This window comes from Myotis myotis, unplaced genomic scaffold, assembly GCF_014108235.1.
Source record: "Myotis myotis isolate mMyoMyo1 unplaced genomic scaffold, mMyoMyo1.p scaffold_m19_p_3, whole genome shotgun sequence".
Lineage (NCBI taxonomy): Eukaryota > Metazoa > Chordata > Mammalia > Chiroptera > Vespertilionidae > Myotis > Myotis myotis.
In genome coordinates, this window is record NW_023416335.1 from 117,123,735 (window position 1) to 117,144,072 (window position 20,338).

The window sequence follows — 20,338 nt, forward strand, 5'->3', positions numbered from 1 at the left end:
AGTCTATGAAGGCTGGGATTTAAATAAAAGATATTAGATCCTTCTGTCCCCAGGCTGAAACAGGGATTAGAATAACACATTTAAATACCTTAATGTTTTTAGCACAAAAAGCATTAATTTGATACTCTGTTTCCTTGAAATGCTTTATTAAGGTCACCAAGTCCCTCTCAGGAGTGTCTGCCTTCCTTGAAGTTAACGTACATTTATTGTTCTCCACTGCAAATTTCACTAGTATTTCAAAACAGCTGCCTGGCCTCTGCTGCGGGGAAGGTGGGAATAGGAAACAGAACCAAGAGGAAAGCTGAGAAGTGTTTGAGTTTTGACATCTCAGAGCAAGCTTATGGCTCCTTCAGGACCAGGCATCATGAGCTCATGCACCACTGAAAATTGATGACTACCAAGATGCTTAATAGAATGATTTTAATTAGACCTGCCCTTTATCTGTCACCTGTGCCTGGAACAAAGACCATCTGGCTACAATCCAATAAATAAGCCAACTGTAACTACTTGTCCTCTGAAAAAAATGGGGCAGTCTGTGCACCTCCACCTTCAGCCCAGTCCTGACCCTAACAGCCAAGAGCCCTATGAGCCACAGGAACGGCAGTGGCCAGCACCATGTGCACTCAAACCTGAGGAGTTAGTTCACATATTAATGCAGCTCCCTTTTTTTTTTTTTTTTTTTTTTTTATTTGAGCGTGGAATTTGCTGGGAGGGAATGGAGGAAAATTAGACAAAGCTATTTCTTCCAAGTAGCATATACCCCTTTTTAAACCTAGTGCCTGTATTTAATAAGCCATAAGTCTCGATCTCAAAGGCAGGAAATGATAATGCTTTTTTAATTCCATGTATGTAAAGTGGTTTAAACAAAGAGGTGCATTTATATAAACCCACAGAATGCACAGCTCTGAGAGTGAGCCCTTACGTAAACTATGGGCTCTGGGTGATAATGATGTGTCAACGTAGGTTCACCAATGGCAGCCACTGAATCCTCTGGTGAAGGATGTTGATAATGGGGGAAGCTCTGAGTGTGTGTGGACGGATAGGGATAGTGGTGTAAGTGGGTGTACCTTCCCCTCAGTTTTGCTGTGAATCTAAAACTGTTATAAAAATTAGTTCATTTGGGGGAAAAAGAAGCAGCAGCATTCTACCATTCTCAAAATACTAGCAAAACCTGAAAATGACACCTAATGATTGTATATGTCTGCTAAAATCCTGGAGAGTGACAGAGAAAGCTAGGCAGACATGAGGCAAAAGGGGCAGGAGGTCCTGGTGGTGGCAGGATGAGTATGGGCATATTGATCAACCACATGAGAGTCTGCATAAAGACACCACATGAGCCCCAAGACATTGTACACCCACAGATCAAATAAACTGTAACAGCCAGTTATAATGGTAGTCAATCTACTGCAAAGTTGAATTTGTAACTTGCTCTTCTAATTGATTAAGACCATCATAATGGCACTTCTTTGCATAAAGACCGGTCTGAAATGTAGTTAGCTGTGTACTCTATCTCCATAACTAGACTGTGAGCTATCTGGTGTTAGGGGTTTGTTTTACTCATCTTTAAATCCCATAGCACCACACATAATAGCTAACAAACGTTTGTTGAATTACCTGTTTTTTAATGACAAATTACACAACTTTTTTGATGTTAAACACAACTCTCTTTCTCCTTCTTAATTATAATTATTTCCATTTCAGGTTCAAGAACACACTTAGATCCTATATGAATAATGATCTTCTTGCTATTTGATCAAAGAAAGTGAGAGAATAAGAGTTTTTATTCATTACAATGCCTGTTCAGAGAAGCCCTCTTCTGAACAGGCATTGTAATGAACCTTGAGTTCACCTGGTAGCTATACTTTTTCAGAGTAATTAATACATGGACAGACATGTGTATCAGGTTACCACCTATTCTAAGTATCAATGACCTAAAAATCAAGTTTGCCCTTTATGGGGTTCAATAGGCGGGGTCGACACTGCTAACACCTGCCATGTTTACCTTGGCCGGCAGCTGCAGCGAACCAGTGCATGAGACCCTGTAGCCCTCAGGACAGAGAGCCTAACACGCCTGGAAAGGAGATCAAGACCAGAGCTAGCGAGATGCACAACCTCTTGCTGGGGGGGCTAGTACAAGAGGGCAGTTAGAATGAATAAAGTTTCAGCCAAGAAACTTGAGAAATAGAGGGAAGGTGCTCAGGAGCACATACAGTAGGGACTCCTAGCTTTATGCAGAGACTTTTACTTCTCATCCCGTAAAGGTCTTGAAATACAATGGGGAAGGCAAGAAATGCCCATGCAGTCAGTCCCTTGTAATTCTATCTAGCCCATGGCTGTAGATGGGAGTCATCAACCAAACTGAGGGTCAACTAAGGGAATGTGACAGGGGAGGCTAAAGCACTGTCATAGGAAGCAAAGTTTCAGAGGATAGCCTCTCTTTCACTCACAAACACATGCGTAAGTGAGCATACATAGTATCTCATTAAATGGAATTGGTCCACACTAAAGATGGAATCTAAAGAGCAACACCTTTGGTGTTGTATATATTTTTAAGCCATGCAACAAAAATGACCTATCATCCACTTAGACCCAGTTTCCAAGGCAAAGTGACAAGCACATGTCAAACCTTCATTTTGGCTCCATGGTGACAATAACTGACGTGTGGAGAAAGCCTTCATAATCCTATCGGCTGCTAAGAAAATTCCATTCTTTCTCCAACATATCCCCCCATCCTTTCCAAAGTCCATTCGCTCCCCTCTAGGATTTTTAGTGTGCCCGCTGTGAAAGCTGTGAACAAGGGGCAAAATAACGCATGTGTGAACATGAATAAGGAGGAACGGCGGGGATTGCTTCAAGAAGAGGAACCAAAAGATAAGGTATAAATGGGATCCTTGCCTCTATTTATCCAGATGTATTACCTCCCTGGTTCTGTTTTTTCTCCTCTGTGACCAACAATGAGAATTCCAGTGTTCTTTAAGCCTAAGCGCTACAGTGCTTTAAAAAACATGAAACACTTCACAAATTTGCATGTCATCCTTGAGCAGGTGCTATGCTAATCTTCTCAGCCTTGCTCCAGTTTTAGTACATGTGTTGCCCAAGTGAGCATTAAAACCTATACTTTAAAGTCAAAGGCAAGAAGATGAGACAATACTACTACTAATAATAATATAGGAACAGCAGCAAGTGCTGATTTAGTACGTGCTATTTCTTCATCGGTAACTGGGTTAAGTGCCTCCCATGCACTGGCTTGCTTATTTATTTATTTATTTATTTATTTATTTATTTATTTATAAATTGATTTTTGAGAGAGAGAGAAAGAGAAAGAGAGAGTGAACGAGAGAGATTGATTGTTTCACTATTTGTGCATTCATTGGTTGATTCTTGTATTTGCCCTGACAGGTGTTTGAACCCACAACCTTGGCATATTGGGACAATGCTCTAACCAACTGAGATACTCAGCCAGGGCTGCAGTGGCTAATTTAATCCTCACTGCAACTCTGAGAAATAGGTATTATTCCGACCACTTTATGGATGAAAAAACTAAGCTCAGAATCCTAACAAGTGGCAAGACAGGACCTAAACACAGCTGTGTCAGTCCAGGATCTGCATGCCAACCACCTGCTACACTCGGCTATTGTGGAAACAACCATTTGGATGCTCTATGAGCAGTCAGGCCAGGCTGGGCTGGGGGACAGCACACTGGCTACAGACCTTCTATCTCCAATACTGCAGGAACACAACAAGGTCACCTTATCCCCCATTTCTCAGATTTCTGCTTGGAACTTGGGGATGTCACCACAGCCATATGGCTCATTATAAAGGTGGATGAGCATTTTAAAAAGGCAGAAAAGAAAAAAACATATTTTAGTTTCTGCCTGACTCTTGGATTAAGTGCCAAGCACCATTCCTCACTTCTCCATGGAAGAGACCATCCCAGATCTGAGCTGAAAATATTCTTCCCCCCTAAAGTGCTAGCTCTTAGGATCTTTAGGATGAAGATGGGATGAGAACCAGCAGAGAAAAATAATTTTGGCTGATACGTTCCTGTTTGCATTTATCATCCCTTCTGTATTGAATTGTTTCCATGCATAATTTTATATAGACTTGCTTTATATTCGAATCCATTAATATAATATATTCAACACTAATATCCATACACACTGAAAATGAATATATGTAAATCGGACTGCAAGTTCTTACAGGGTAAAGACTATGTCTTCAGTGTTTAATTGCCATACACCTGATAAGTGCTTGCATGTGGGGCTATTGCTAGGTTTAACTGTGTGCATTAATGTGCAGAAATAATGGGAGAAGTTCTGATATACACGAGAGGGAAATGGCACGCATGCAGATTTAGAGCAGAGAGCAAATGAAATACAAAGAAAGAACTTTGTCACTGTCAGCACACCTTTCTTAGTGGCTTTGTCCTTGGGTGAAGTCAGGAGCTAACAGGAGGAAGATCTGCCTCTGACACTGGAAGTGCAATCATATCAGAGATTTTCTCCAGTGATTAGAACTATACAATTAGCCCAATGTGTCCTCACACCCTAAAACAATGTCCACCATTCACTGGAATAAATTACAAACACATGCAAAACATGCAACCATTACAAGCATGATCTTCATCTCAAGCAACATTAAACCTGGAGGACTAATGTTTTTTCATTCCTCTACTGCAAATTGGCTTTCCTCTTATTCTCATCTCCAAAGTAAAACAGAAAAGCTAATACATGTTTCATTTTTTTAAAGCAATTGGAGAGAAACTGATATAAAAAAAAAATTTCAGAGTCTGCCTAACTATGTAAAATGACACCAAAGAAGCCAAAATCAGAACTACTCACTGCAAGAGTTAACCATTTTCAGTGAGCCTCAAATCCTAATGAAATTGATAATTATTCTTACTCCACAGATAATCTATTGCTATAACAAAAAAATATCTAAAAAGTACTTCACCTTTGAAATGATGGGGAAAAATTATGAAGAGAAACAAAATTAAAATTTGAATTATTTTTTATATTTGATCTGAACAATTTTAAGAGCTAAGACCTCTCTGCCTCCTTCCTGACATCAGGCAATTCTTCAGGACGTTCTTACTTGCACAGGGTTTTATCTGAGTACAAACCTCTAGGTAGAGCTCTTCTAAAATTGAATGCATTAACTTTTAGTCAAAGGAAAAGATTTTCCAACATCAGTGAAAAGACAGTTTTGATTGGTTTCTGAGAAGTTAGTGTCAGTCCATTAAGTCATATTAGTAAAAACTCAAAAAAAAATCACTTAGGGTTTTTTCCATTCTAAATGTCTAAAAGTTGAAGTTTTTGTGAGAAGCAAACAGAAGGCTATTGCTTCCTGGAAAGATAATGGCTGATGGGTCCAGGCAGTCATCACGGTAATGAGCTCCTTCTGTTTGACTTGCCCACTGACATTCCTGAGCTGCAGAAGCAGCCGCCAGGGCCAGTGAGTTTAATAAGGCACTGATACTCCTTGTCAGTTTTTATTGCACATTTTGGGACTCTTTATCAGCACATTACGTAGTTTAGGTCATTAGTAGAACAAAGAAAAATATATTAAGCAATCCAACTCTGCAGATTGCAGCAAACTAGCCAACCAATATAAATGCGTGGGGTAATTAAGTGAGATGTGGAGCCATGGCCTAATGCTCCCGAGGTGCTGCAGCGATAAGAAGCCCCTATCAATTGTGATGGAGTCAAATGGTATCTGCAGCTCTTGGGATAAGTCACACAGACATGGTGCTAAGTGAAAGGGGACCAATTTCTTTTTGAGTCCTAGAATGAATGAAGGAGAGAAAAATATACACCAATGTTGGCTTAATGCACTTTAATGGCAATTAAGGAATAGCCATTTTCTATATTAACTAAGGAAATAGATTTCTCCTTAACTCTGGGGGCAAATTTTGATCATGTAGGTGGCGTTTCTCTTTTGTGTGCACACCCACTCACCAAGCCCCAGGGAGAAGGAGAGATGCTTCATTCCGGAGCACTACCTCACAACTTTCTTGGGCTGCCAGTTCTCATGACCACAGGTCTGTAAGAGAGAACTGGGAGATGACATCACAGACACGGAGAGGCCATCCCTCCCTGCAGAGGGTCATTGTCCCTCTGTGTTCCCCCATGAAGGCCAGCACCACAGCCCTTGTTTCACATAACCCCAGTCAGCGCTCACCTCCACACATGGTTGGCACTCAGATAATACTTGTGGACGGACCTACCACACTAGAATGAGAGTCTCCAAACTTACAGCTACACAGGCTCCAGTCTGTAAAGAAGGCAGAGCGTTGTATTCATTACAGGGAAGGGAAGTGAATAACCACACAACCCAGAGCGTCTGGCCAACATTCATGTGAATCAGCACTGAGCTGGACGCTGAATAAGTAGAAATGGTTTTATAAATGTGTGGGGGTCGAGCCTGAGGGACAGCTGTGGGACCACACACCATGAGTGCTATCACTCGGTTTGTGGGCTCCCAGTGTGCATAAGCCAGGTCTGCTTGTGGTTCCACGTCCCAGATTTACCTGCTGTTTTGGCTCATACGACATTCTTGTTCGTGCTGTGGCCAGCCGGACTGGTATTTCTCTGAATAGTGGTGCCACAAGTTCGTTACTTCACCCAGCCTGGTCTGTCTCTCTCTTAAGGCCCAACATGGTAAAGAGTACCATGGGAGAGTCCCAAGACCCCACGGTGACCCAGACCCTGTCCCTGCCCCAGTTCCCCACTCTCCAATAAGAGAGACACATGTGGTGTATACACCCCTCCAGCCAGGTGGGAAGTGAAGACTGCAGCACGTAACAGTTCAGCCAAAGACGCAGTGGAGGATGGGTAGTTCCGAAAGAATGGGCAGAGATAGTGGGCCAGATGGACAAAAGAACAGCTCAGGTGAAGGGAATAGTTTGAACAGATTTGGCAAAGACTAAAATTACAAAATGTCAATGTGTATGCAAACAAGCACCCTAATATACTACCAATGAATATATAACTACACTTAACTTCTGAACAGTCAACTTTACTCCATGTATTTGGGCTAGAAAAGTAAATGGATAAGCAAACAGGGTCACAGGCATTACACTATTGAGAATGCTGTAGCTCTAAAGTGTGCCTACCTGGAATATGGATATATGTTCACCTTGCTGTTGAATAAGGAAAGCAAATTGAAAGACTGCGTGCACTAAATACACACACACACACACACACACACACACACACACACACACACATAAACACATGCAGAGATAAAGCTTGGGGAGAAGCATTTTAGAAAGTGGTTATCTCTGCATAGAATGGATTTAGGTGTGTTATTCCTTCACTTTGTTCTCTCTGTTTCACATCATTAATCTGTATAACTTTTGTAATGATAAAGCAAATAAGTTCTTAAAAACAAAAGCTGATTAAATATCCAAGGCCTTTTGCTCAATTTCATACTCTTCTTTAAAGCCTTATGACCACCTCTACTGTAGACTGAAGCCATTTGAATCATTCTACACTACATGATATATTTATTGTCATATTGATATGTCTGAGTTTTCCAAATACAAAGCATATAAAAAGTCCTTGAAAAAAAGATGCTGACATTTCTTTGCATTGTGCCTCTATGCCTCTCATTATGAGCATAATTTTTATCACTCTTATTTTTTTTAAGCCTCACTGGAGGACATGTTTTAATTGATTTTTAGAGAGAGAGAGAGAGAGAGAAAGAGAGAGAGAGAGAGAGAGAAGAGTGAGAGTGAAACCTTGATCAGTTGCCTCCTGCTGGGGATCAAACCCGAAATCTGGGTATGTGCCCTGACCAGGAATCAAACTCATGACTGTTCAGTGTATACGATGAAACTCTACACAATTGAGTCACATCGGCCAGGGCTGGGCATCATTTCTCAGACCCACTAAGCATCTCTGGATGAGGCGAATTCAAAATAAGTCAAGGGTTTGGGAGGTTCACTTAGCTACCTTCAAACAACCACAGAGAAAGTTGGAGGAGAATCAGGAAACCCACCCAATAAATCACATTTACACAATAAGCTAGATTTCACCAGAAAAAGGTGCCATTTGCACCTTGAAAACAGCAGTGTGACTGCCAGTTGAGCTACAATGTTTGGTAGGCTAGGTGTATTAATGCATTTTTGACTTCACAATATTTCAAACTATGATGAGTTTATATGAGTGTAACCCCATCATAAGTTAAGAAGCATCGGTGCACTGTGTTGCAGTAAAAAACACTCACTTCAATTTTAAACCCTAAACAAGTGGAACTGAAAATTCTCAGGCTTTAAAATGGAAAGGTTGCTATTATGTTACTTAACTGATCTACCAATATAATCCCAAAAAGATTTCTATCCTTCCCCTAAGCAGCTCTTTCAAAATAGAAATTGTACATATACAAATAGAAGCTCTTTACATGGAAATATTTTTAATGTAAACATAATGTCAATTATTAGAAACTAAAGAGATAATATTATAGCTACCTTAAGTAATCAATTGTTCTCAATAGTGACCAGAACATCTTGTTTTAATTTCCTTTTCACTTTTAAAGAAAATCTCCACACACACCATGGGTTTGCTGCCTCCCACTCCTTGGTCTCACTGCAGCTCTGCTCTGTTGACAGGCCAACTGCCCACGGCGCCCTCTTAAATTCCTCAGTGGTCCCCTCCGGGAACAAGCCTAAGCTTAGTAGGTCACCATCTAAGAGGCTTCCTGGTCAAGCTTTCGGAGGTGATGGAGTCTACTACCTTAATTGTGGTGCTGGTTTCCCAGTGTTTAAATATGTCCAAGCTCATCAAATGGCACACACTAAATGTGTGCAGGTTTTGTATATTAATAATAACTTAAAATATATAATAGTCTGTTTTATTTGTTTATTTCTTTTTAGATTCCACATATAAGTGAAATCACATGGTATTTGTCTTTGTCTGATTTACTTCATTTAGCATTATACCCTCCAAGTCCATCCATGTGGTCACAAATGGTAAGATTGCATTCTTTTTTATGGCTGAGTAATATTCCACTGTAGGTATGTACCACATCTTCTTTATCCATTTATCTACCAATGAACACTTGGTTATTGTAAATAATGCTGCAATAACTATGTATGGTGTCAGGTGGGTATTAAACTTAATAAATGATCATTTTGTAAATATCTAATCACTATATTGTACATCTGAAACAAGTATAATATTACTTATCATCTGCAATTGAAAAATAAAATTTTAAAAATATATAAAAGAGCCTGTTTTATTCCACTCACATTTCTGCTGCCCGGCTTTTTTCCCCCTGACAAAATATCCTCCTCCAATCCCCAGCTCCCTGTCGCCCTCAGCTACCGTCTACTCCATTTTGAAGACCTGATGTCACCTCCTCCTTAGAGGGGTCTCCTCTGATGCTTCTCCCCACCTCAGGCCCTCCTTCCATGCCACTAGCCTAATTCCCACCAACCCCTAGTAAACCTCACTCAGAATACTCACCCCATCACCCCAAAATAACCAGTTATGTGTCTGTCTTCTCATGGGACTAATTCCTGGAAGGCAAAGACTATTCTCTTTTGTATCCTCAGTGCTTAGTACAATGCTTGGCACAAACAGTGCCAATGATAATAAAAGTGTCAACTTTTATCTAATGGAAGAAAAACCAACAAACCAAAGGATCCACAATTTCATGTTAATAAAAACTGATTTATAACGTATATCTCATTTTGTGTTATAATTTCATTGTCCTCTAATGACAAACTCTGGTTGCTATACATATTTTAGCTTTCAAACTTTATAAAAACGTTGGCATAGGACCGAACTGGGTTGCCTTATTTTGTTCTCCATGTCCTATTATTGAAATGCCTACGGTATGTATATGCAGTGATGATGGTGGGGGTGGTTTTTCACAAATACTAAAAAACATTAAAATTAAAAGAGGAGAAAAAGCATTTGAAAAGGCTATAACCCAAACCAGAGTAACTGCTAATACAAACAGGCCCCTTCCCAAATGTAAGCGGCCACAAGTAATGGCTCCCCTCAAAGCAGCCGCAGTGATACTGTTTACTCTCCATTCGGGGCTTAAAAGCGTTCTAGTTGATGAACAGACCCTGAAGCAGAAACATCTAAACTCATGCTAATGCCCAGCAGAGCAGTAACTTCTTTTGATTAATTTACCAGCACTGAAAGCACAGAGAGAGATCAAACCAAGTTCTGTCCTGAACAATTAAACAAGCAGGCGGTGCCCCTGGGATGGTGTATGTCAGGATGAAAGCTGGATAGGGTCGAGTGAAAAAGCAACAAATATCTCACATTGATTAATGCTTATAGGGTTTTCCCCGCTTAAATGTCATAACATTTTATTCAATGGTCAAACCAAAAAGTTCCTATAACATTTAAAACAGAAAAAAAGTTCCAATAGCTTAAGATAATTCAGATGTGTAGCGAGGAGAAAAATCAGGTCAGTTCTAAAGAACCTTCAAAACAGTTTGGCAGAAGTCTGACCAGTTTCTTGAAAGATCTTCAACATGAAATCTCATGAGGAAAATCTTACCACCTCCTTCCATCAAAAAGTAACTTGTCTACTATAAGTGAAATCTTCTTCATTGAAATTATTTAGTCCATTCATAATGTTCATTACCATCTGTATATACCACTTTGAAAACATTGAGCTAAAACAATGTATCTCTACTTAATTTTTTAAAAACTGGAATTTAAACCAAACTGTCTCCCAAATCAGAATGAACTACATATGAATATTAGTAAATAACCCTTACAGATTTTCTGAATGATTAGGTGAATCTATTTTTTAAATCCAATGAATCTCTTTATAATAAAACAATACTAATTTACATACTTACAGAAAAATATCTGAACAAAGGCAACTAAAACTGCCAGCTTACTGAAAAGTCAAAATTTGTTCATTTTATATTTCAAGGAACATTTCTTAGGTAATTCAATATTATTTTCACAAATTTACTGGTGATTTTGGGCTGCTCACTACTATTCTTTCCTAATCTGTAAAATGGGGATGATGAAGCCATTGAGGATTGTAATCTGAAATGAAATAGTATATATGAAACATGAATCTTTAAACTCTACGATATTCCATCCCTCCTCACACACTATACCAGTGGGTCTAAGCTAGACTACTGGGGCTTCATCTCCTCCGTTTCTGCACAGATCTCACCACCCCTATGTTCACAGCAGCACAATTTACAATAGCTAAGATTTGGAAACAGTCTAAACAGCCAATGAGTGGATTAAAAACCTGTGGTACATCTACACGATGGAATACTACACTGCTGTAAAAAAAGAAGGAACTCTTACTGTTTGCAACAGCATGGATGGAACTGGAGAACATTATGCTAAGTGAAATAAGCCAGTCAGAGAAAGATAAATATCATATAATCTCACTCATTTGTGGAATATAATGAACAACATAAACTGATGAACAAAAACAGATCCAGAGACAGAAGCATGGATCAGACTGTCAAACCTCAGAGAGAAGGTAGGGTAGGGTGGGGGTAAGGAGGAGAGATCAACCAAAGGGCTTATATGCATGCATATAGGCCTAACCAATGGACACAGACACCAGGGAGGTGAGGGCATGAGGGAGGGGAGGGGGAGGGCAATGGGGGGATAAGGACACATATGTAATACCTTAATCAATAAAGGGGAAAAAAAGAAATAAAAAGAGCTCCTTCATAAACAGCCTTAAGGGCCGAGATTGTTCTGCAAGGTTCTCTGGTATGTGGAGGACATTATGATACCCTCTACTGCTTCTGCCAAAAAATGAAAATGGAATCCCTTTATATTTTTAAACTATTATGTGGAAAGACCACAAAAATTTGGGAATGCAAAACTGAAAATTGACTCTTCCACTGACCTTCCCGCATTCTGTCCCTCTGATGAAGATATATGCGCCCAGAGAGCACAGACATACGGACACATTTTCTTGCTCAAGCACTGTGGCTCAGCCGGGCTCTGATCCCTGACTACTACTAACGAGAAAATCAGGGCTGGCCATCAGTTCCTACTGACATGTATTTCTGATATGTGTGCAGAAGGATAAAAATTTGCTGTGCAAAAACTTTTCAAAGGGGTGACATCCTCCCTCATTGAGAAATAATTTAAGAACTTGGGTGAGCTGAGGAAACGCAGGAAGAGTCTCATTTAGAGGAAGCTGAGGAGCGGTGCAGGGGGAACAGGGTCCTCGCTGGGCTCCCAGACTCCCCCAAATGGAGCTACACGCATCCTACCCAAGAGGCTCTGGACACAGGGGTATTTTGAAAGAACAGGTGGAAAAGTTGTAGATGATACTACAATATTTAAACTATAATAAAATAAAAATACCTATGAATCATTCCACCCTGAATTTGACTCTGGTTGTAAGACTAGACTCTCACTCTAACCTGTTTATACCCAATTTAGTCATAGAAATGCATGTCTAGCTAAAGGCTCTTCAGCTAAAATTGTCAGACCTGCAGCTACTGAGGGAACACTTTGCTGCCTTGTCATTTTCACACATGCAATTTCACAAATATTTGAGCAGCTATAATACACAAAGGACCTCAAATACTTTTCCATAGGAAGAGACCATTTTACGTACAAAAAGACCATTTAAAGTCCTTTCAGTTTCAAATGCAAATTCTTTTTAACAGCTTCATTCTAAGGAACTTCATTTGCCTGTGTGCTAGAGTCACTCTTCTCATTTCCCAATTTAAATAACGGAGAGACCCGTGCCACGGTGCCTGTTCCGCTTGAGGTTCACGCCGGTGTACATGTTCCTACAGACTGCCAGAGCACCCCAAGTGTGTCTTTCCTGTTTCCACTGGGGGTTTTATTTATTTTTTAGTTTTCAGTGTTGAGTTGCCTGTATCATTAATTCATTGAAAATGCCAGTTTCATTCAGCTGGAAAAATATTAATATGAATTATGTTATCCAGAAAAGCACCATTTGCAATGGGGAATCTCTCAGATATTAAATAGCATTTTGGCAAAGAATCACTGCAGAAAAATAAGAAGTCAGCCCCAAAGGTATCCAGAGAATGGTGAGAACAATAAAGGGTACAAACATGGTTGGATTTAGTCAGTCTCCTACTTAGCATTCTGCCAAAGCCAGGGTGATCTATTCCTATACCATTTCTCTTTTACTAAAGTATCTTTTGGGGCACCAGAATATACTGCATTTATAGGAAACTGGACTAGTGGATGAAATTCTGGAGTGTGTGGTTTTTTTAGTTGCTTAAAAATACTCTTGTAAAAAAGCAATAAAAGTTCGACTAGCATTAGAAATGAATACTGGCTATTATTTCATTTATGAAATATTACTGTCATTCCTTCAATATTACCCTATCTTTGTATCAACAATAGCTTAGCTAAATTCATATTTACTCTCCCTGTAAACACTGCAGCATGTCCCCAGTCACCAGGAAAGTTCTGTACTCAGTCCCAGAGCAGGATATAGAGTCAGAGCGTAGATGGACTTTGAACAAGCCAAAGAAACATTCCATGTCCTCATGAGACAATCCTGAAAATGATGCCAAAACAAATGCAAGCATCTCGTGTCTGGTTTTTGGAACCAAAACAAGATATAAATAAAGTTAATTGTACAACTGACTTTAAATTCTAGGCTGGGTCCCCTGTCACCAAGCATGCCACTTCCCATTGACATCAATCTGCTTGCAGCATAATGCATATGGCTTGTCATATTATCTTCTGAAAGCCAGTGGGAGGGTGAGTTATACACCATCAGCACTCCCACCTTATCCCTAAACTCCAAAGCCAAGTCAGAAGAGGTGGGTCTGCTCTAGTGTCAATCATATGACACAACCAAAATCACTGCAGTTCTCTCAAAAGGTTTTAATTTCCCCTCCCTCCGGATTTATTGAGCCATAATGGACATACAACATTATGTAAGTTTAAGATATGCACTCTGTTGACTTGAAATATATATTGCAAAACGATAACCACCATAGCATTAGCTAACACCTGCATCACATCAAATAATTATCAACTCTTTTTTAGTGGAGAAAACATTTAATATCTATTTTAGCCACCTTCAAGTATATAATAAGATATTATTTAACTACTAGAGGCCTGGTGCATGAAATTCGTGCACAGGGGAGAGGGGGTTCCCCCTCAGCCTGGCTGGCACCATCTCTCAATCCAGGACCCTGACCGCCCCTAACTGCTCTGCCTGCCTGCCTGCCTGATCGCTCCTAACCACTCTGCCTGCCTGCCTGATCACCCCTAACCACCTCTGCCTCAACCCCCCGCAGCTGCGGCTTCGTCCAGAATGATGTCCGGAAGGTCATTCGGCTGTCTGGTCTAATTAGCATATTACGCTTTTATTATTATAGATGATCCGCCATGTTGTCCATTCGATCCCAGAACTTAGTCACCTTATAACAGCAAATTGGTGCTCTCTGACCAACCCCCCACCTCCTGGTAACCACCATTCTAGTCTGTGTTGCTATGAGTTTTTTTGGGTTTTTTTTAGATTTTACATATAAGAGATACCATATAGTATTTGTGTTTCTCTGACTTATAATTTCACTTTTATTATCTGTAGGACACGGGACCATATCCTCTGAAAATATATATAAGCTCTTTTCTTCTGAGGATGAAACCTGTGTCAAATGAGCAAAGTTAAGAACACCCCAGTATTTCTCTCTGGCTGAAAGGACTTTAATTTCACAGCATGTCTTGTAACAGGTTTTTTTTTTTTTTTCCCACAAACACTGTCTGAAACAGGTTACTCTCATCACAGTGGCTTTGAGGTTTCAAACCAATGTCACATAATAAGGACATAGCTGAGGTAAGATCCATAGTGCCATCTTGACTCTCAAACTAATTATCAGCCCATATCAATTCCTATTTATTAATATCATTGATATAACTGAAATGAACTCACAATCTCAAAATATGGAACCATGTGGATAAAAATTAAGTTCTCCCTCACCTTAGTCATTTTGAAAGAAGTAAGGAAGTTGCATTCCAAATGAAACACGCAAACACACCTGCAGCTTCGGTTGACAGGAGCATATCTAACCCGTAAACCTGCATATGTATTTGGGTAGTGGTAGCCTCACGGGGAGTGACATACACACATAGGGGAGGAAGGAAAGAGCAAGAGGGTGAATGCAAGTATCACAGTGACAAAACAGAAAAGAATGGAGAAAAATACACATAGTTTCAGGTTCAAGTAAACCCTACCCAATCATGTAGGTTTATAAAAGCTGAGAAACTGAAAGGAATTGGGCAACTGTTAAGAAAATTCACACTTAGGGTAAATAAATTTCAGTCTCTTCCCTCTTACAAGATCTAGGCACATATTAGATGTTAGTTTATAAAAATTACCAAACTAGATCCACAATAGAAGAGAATTAATGGATTTAAACATTTCCAGTATACTAAAAGACAGTATATACTTTTTCTTTCATAAGTAATGGATGTAGTCACAGGATTAACTTACATCCTAAAACATTTCAAAATACTTTCCTTATAACCCCAAATACTCTTTCCAAGGACATTCCATCAATGAATAAATCAACTGTTAACGGATAGTATGCGTGTTCCTCAGAGGACCTTCACCTCATTCATCAATATAGGTTTTCATAACTAATTAGTATTCTTGCTAAGGTTAAGAAAAACTCAGCAACAGGTGAAGTAGATGAAATTGATCAACTTGTTGAAAGCTTTAGAACAAATCACTGCAGAACTCTTTCAATGGTGCTGCTTGACACCTCAAGACACATTTGTCTAATATTTCTTTAAGCTTTCCCAGTCCAACATATGCCAGAACCTGACGCAACATCTCCCATTACAAATGAAAAACGTGACTGGTAAATTCCATATGTAAAAATGAAACTATGTTCCCAGCTTTTGTGACCACCCACTGTGGGAGCAATTCCTGATGTCTCCTCCACACCCTCAAGCTTATTCTCTGTGCTTCCTTCCCTGTGACCGGACCATCCCCCACTCTGCTAGAATTCTGCAAGAATCTTTGCTCATGATACTATCTCCCTTGTTTGCATTTCCTAGGACTGCCATAACAAAGTGCCCACAGTGGGGCTTAAACCACAGGAATTCATTGTTTCATGGTTCTGGAGGCCAGAAGTCGAGATTAAGGGGTTAGTGGGTCGCTTTTGAGGGCTGTCAGAGAGAATGGGTTTCAGGCCACTATCTCCTGGTTTGCAGACAATCTTTGGTGTTCCTGGTTTTGTAGAAACATCACTCTGATCTCTGCCTTCATCTTCACATGGTGTTCTCCCTGTGTGGGTCTCTGTGTCCATATTTCCTCTCTATGTCAGGATACCAGTCATACTGGATTAGCACCCTGATGACATCACTTTAATTCAACTAATTACATCTGAAATGACACTATTTCCAATTAAGGCTGCATTCCGAGGTACTGGGAGTTAGGACTTGTGCTACAAGAGCCCTCCGCCCCTTGTGTGCCATTGTACCACATTCTATATACTTAAGATTGAAAGGGGCAGTGGGGAGGCCTTCTCTTAAACCTCTGAAGGCTATTTCCAAACCATAGCTTCTTCCACTTGACCTAAAATCCCTGGTTACTGATGCATATTTCTCAGAATAGGTGATCCAAAAGATTCACTACCAATAAAGTAAGTGTTGGTGGGAGATTCAAATAAATCAAATATGTTTGGGAAGCACAGTGCTTTCTCTCTCTCTCTTTGAAAATTTCAAAATAACCAATGCCAATAAGTGAGAAACTAATTATGGTGAGAAAGAGGCAGAAAATATTTTGAGAAATACAGTGCCTTCATTTTTTAAAAAAAATGTTTTTATTGATTTCACAGGGAGGAAGGGAGAGAGAGATAGAAACATCAATGATGAAAGAGAATCATTGATAGGCTGCCTCCTGCATCCTCCCTATTGGGGATCTAGCCTGAAACCTGGGCATGTGCCCTGACTGGTTCATGGGTCCATGCTCACCCACTGACCTATAATGGTTGGGCCAGAGCCTTCATTTTTAATTAGCCCCTGTCATACTTTCTTATGATGACCCATATGTGTGTCCCTATTTTTTGCCCATTTTAGGCATGTGGTCTTTGCTGACATTACAATGCACTTTACATAGATACTTCATTTTATATATCTCACATGCACATTGAGGAGTTTGACCTTTAGAAATACCTTTAAGGAAGGCTGCTGAGATATCCATCAGTAAACATCTATACTTCCTGAAAGTCAATACAATCCGAGAAGAAGGCAGGCACCCGCCCTTGGGCATCGTGGACTCAGGCCCAGACATCTCCAGAGCCTTGTCAAACTCATGCATTCTAAGACAGATCCAGCCTCAGAACATAATTCTTCCAATTTCTGGCTCCAGTGTGCTCCCTGAAAATGCTATGACATTGAGCCCTCATTTTGTAAAGGTAGTGCTTAGTTAAAGATCAAAACTTCAAATTTCCTAAGCTTTTAAATTTGAGAACTAAAAAATTTTTTACAGTGAAAATTTTTTTATATTTAGAATTAACCAGCTGGACTCAGTATAAATGATCCCAATTTTGTTGGCAACATCCCAACATCATAGTTGGGAATCATTCAAACATATGCTTTCTTCTCTCCCTGGCCAGTTTGGCTCAGTGGATAGGGCATCAGCTCCATGGAGCAAAGGGTCCTGGGTTTGATTCCGGACAAGGGCATGAACCTGGCTGGGGCACGTGTGGGAAGCAAACAATCAATGTGTCTCTCACATTGATATTTCTCTCTGTGTGTCTTCCCCTCCCTCCCATTCTCTAAAAATCAATATAAAAATATCTTCAGGTGAAGATTTACATACGTCTTTTTCTCCCCATCAGGCCTGATCAGGGTGTTGACCTTGGCCATGTCAATGTCATAGAGCTTCTTCAGAGCCTGTTTGATCTGGTGCTTGTTGGTCTGGACATCTACAGTGAACACGAGCGTATTGCTGTGTCCTATCTTCTTCATGGCTGGATCGGAAGTCAGGGGGAACATGATGATGGCACAGTGGTCAAGTTTGTTTCTTCTGGGGGTGCTCTTCTGAAGATATATGGGCTGCCTTTGGAGCCGGAGTGAAGGTGTCTCAGGCTATTGGAGGTGTATGATGAGCAGATATTCTTTTTGTGTGGCTGTGGCACTGCTTTCTTTGCCTTAAAAGTCCTTGCTTTGGCTTCAGCTCCAGGAGGGGCAGGGCTTCCTCTTCGCTTTTGTCGTCATCTTTGCGGAAAAAGCAAGAACTAAAATTTTGTTTGTGTGTATGTTTCAGCTTTCTGAGAGACACTTATATTCTGGATACTCTGCTCATTAACTGCTAATTACCATCAAGGAGAAAATCAAATCCAATGTTCTAAGAAACTAAGTAGCAATCTGATTTCCACCTTGCATATCATCAGCATCCTTATAATGTTACATTTACATCCACATCTAAATGTCCATGATTTTTAGAATTTGTTATTTTTAAACAAAAGTTTCAAAGGCCTTTCCTATAAAACTAAAATATGATAACCTATAACTGTTCTTAAAAATAGTTATTTTCTTATGCTGTTCTTAAAAGCCATACATGTTTTTAAAAGTATGATTACTAAAATAGCATTATTTACTATAGCTATATTTAAGAAAGGTGAAAAGCACAGTCTTATAAAAAGAAAGGAATGTTTAAATGATTAGCTTCTGTTGTTTTGGCCAAGGTGTTTGAGATTCTCACATTTTTCAGTTTTCTGAGATAAAATGCTACAGGTCTATACAACATAATTACTTGACATTTCATATCAATCATTAAGAGATCCAATTTAGATTCTAGACTAACCTAGTTGGACCTAAAAATGTATTCACATACCGGAAACTCCTACAGCTGAATATTCCTTTAGCCTCTGCAACTACAAATGTGGAATTCATTATATTTCCTGCCAGTTCTGACTTTCTTCCTATATCCCTCTCGTGAGTAGTGACAATTACTACCCACCCCACCCAGTCCCAATGGTGGAAGCCATCTTTGACTTCTCTTCTTTCCTTCTTGGGGCTTCACCCTGTTGATTTGCCTTCTAAATTACATTTAGGTCCATCTGTTTCAACCTACCCACTATCCTGGTCTCAATTCAGACCTGCCTCTATTGTTATATCCGCCCCCCCCCCCCCAGGTGCTATATCTATTTCTTCCAATGATTGCCTTCCAATCTCATCTTTTAAACACTGAAATTATGGAAATAGAAATAAACACTGCTGGTCATTCTTCTGCAAAATAAGTCATCTCTTTATTGAGGATGAGCTATATAAGTGGCCCCTAATGGTCAGTCCATTGTAGTGTATTGCGGGGTCCAATGGATACTTCCAAATATTGCTATTCTTTGGCAATTTAGTACACATTTCTCCTGTTCACTTGGATCCTGCCTGCATTTCACATTATTTTTCCCCAGTTGTATTAGTGTGCATTTTCCAAGCTGTATCTCATTTTGTTATTTCCTGCCTATATTTTTAATCTCCTTAAGGTATAATTATAATATTTCTGTTCTTTCAGATTTGAAATCTCCTCTGACTCAGGATCACCTGCCAACTTCATTAACATGAAGTTTATTCCTCCTTAAATAAAATGGGATCCATCATACAAATCCCCAACACATCAAGCTACAAAGAGTAACCCTACCATTTATGTTACATTTTATTTACTGTCTTTCCACTATTTTCCATCTGTGTGGCTCCTCTCCAAGCCAAGCTGAACTTATTTTGCAGTGGAATAGGGTCAAGAAGTACTGTAAAAAATAAGAAGAAAAAGAATAACCCTTTCACACTACATCAAGGCTGCATATGCCTCTCAGTTTACCTAGTTATAGACTAAGCAAGTTAAGGTCCACAGGTTTCACTCTTTAAACCTTTCTGCTCCTGTTCTGTTTCTGTTTCAATACAGTGTGACTGAGGGAGAAAAGATGTTTTCCTGCAAACAAGAGCATAGGTGAACATGCTCCACTGAGGATACAGAAGGGTTGGGTGGGATATGCAGAACTTCTGATGTCCAACAACAGCTGCGCCCAGTGCCTCGCAAATGGTATCACCAAGATGCCTTGGGACCTGTGTGAGCAAGTGCCACAGAGGGCTGGCACTCCAGCAGTTGCTCTGACCAGGATGGGAGTGTGCAGACATCTGAGAGAAACACCAGACAATTTCCTTCCCCTGTGAAATTCAGGGCATGCTTCTTCCACTCCCAAAGCTCAAAGAAAAGGAAGAGCTTTTACTCACAATTGCACATGCCAATCTATCTTTCCATCACACCTCCCTCCCGCACTCACCAATGAGGCAAGACCAATTACCAGCTCAATAATTAACACTATTTTTAAACCTTGAGTGTTTCATGTTTCTTTAAAAAAGAAAACAAATATTCA

The 20,338-nt window shown here is 39.9% G+C and overlaps 1 protein-coding gene and 1 pseudogene across 1 annotated transcript in view; both read right to left on the bottom strand.

Moving 5' to 3' along the window:
- ATP8A2 (ATPase phospholipid transporting 8A2) overlaps positions 1-20,338 on the bottom strand; it is a 701,182-nt gene that overhangs the window by 282,556 nt on the left and 398,288 nt on the right. The gene's annotated exons all lie outside the window — the stretch shown is intronic.
- On the bottom strand, positions 3,000-3,112 carry LOC118652263 (annotated as a pseudogene).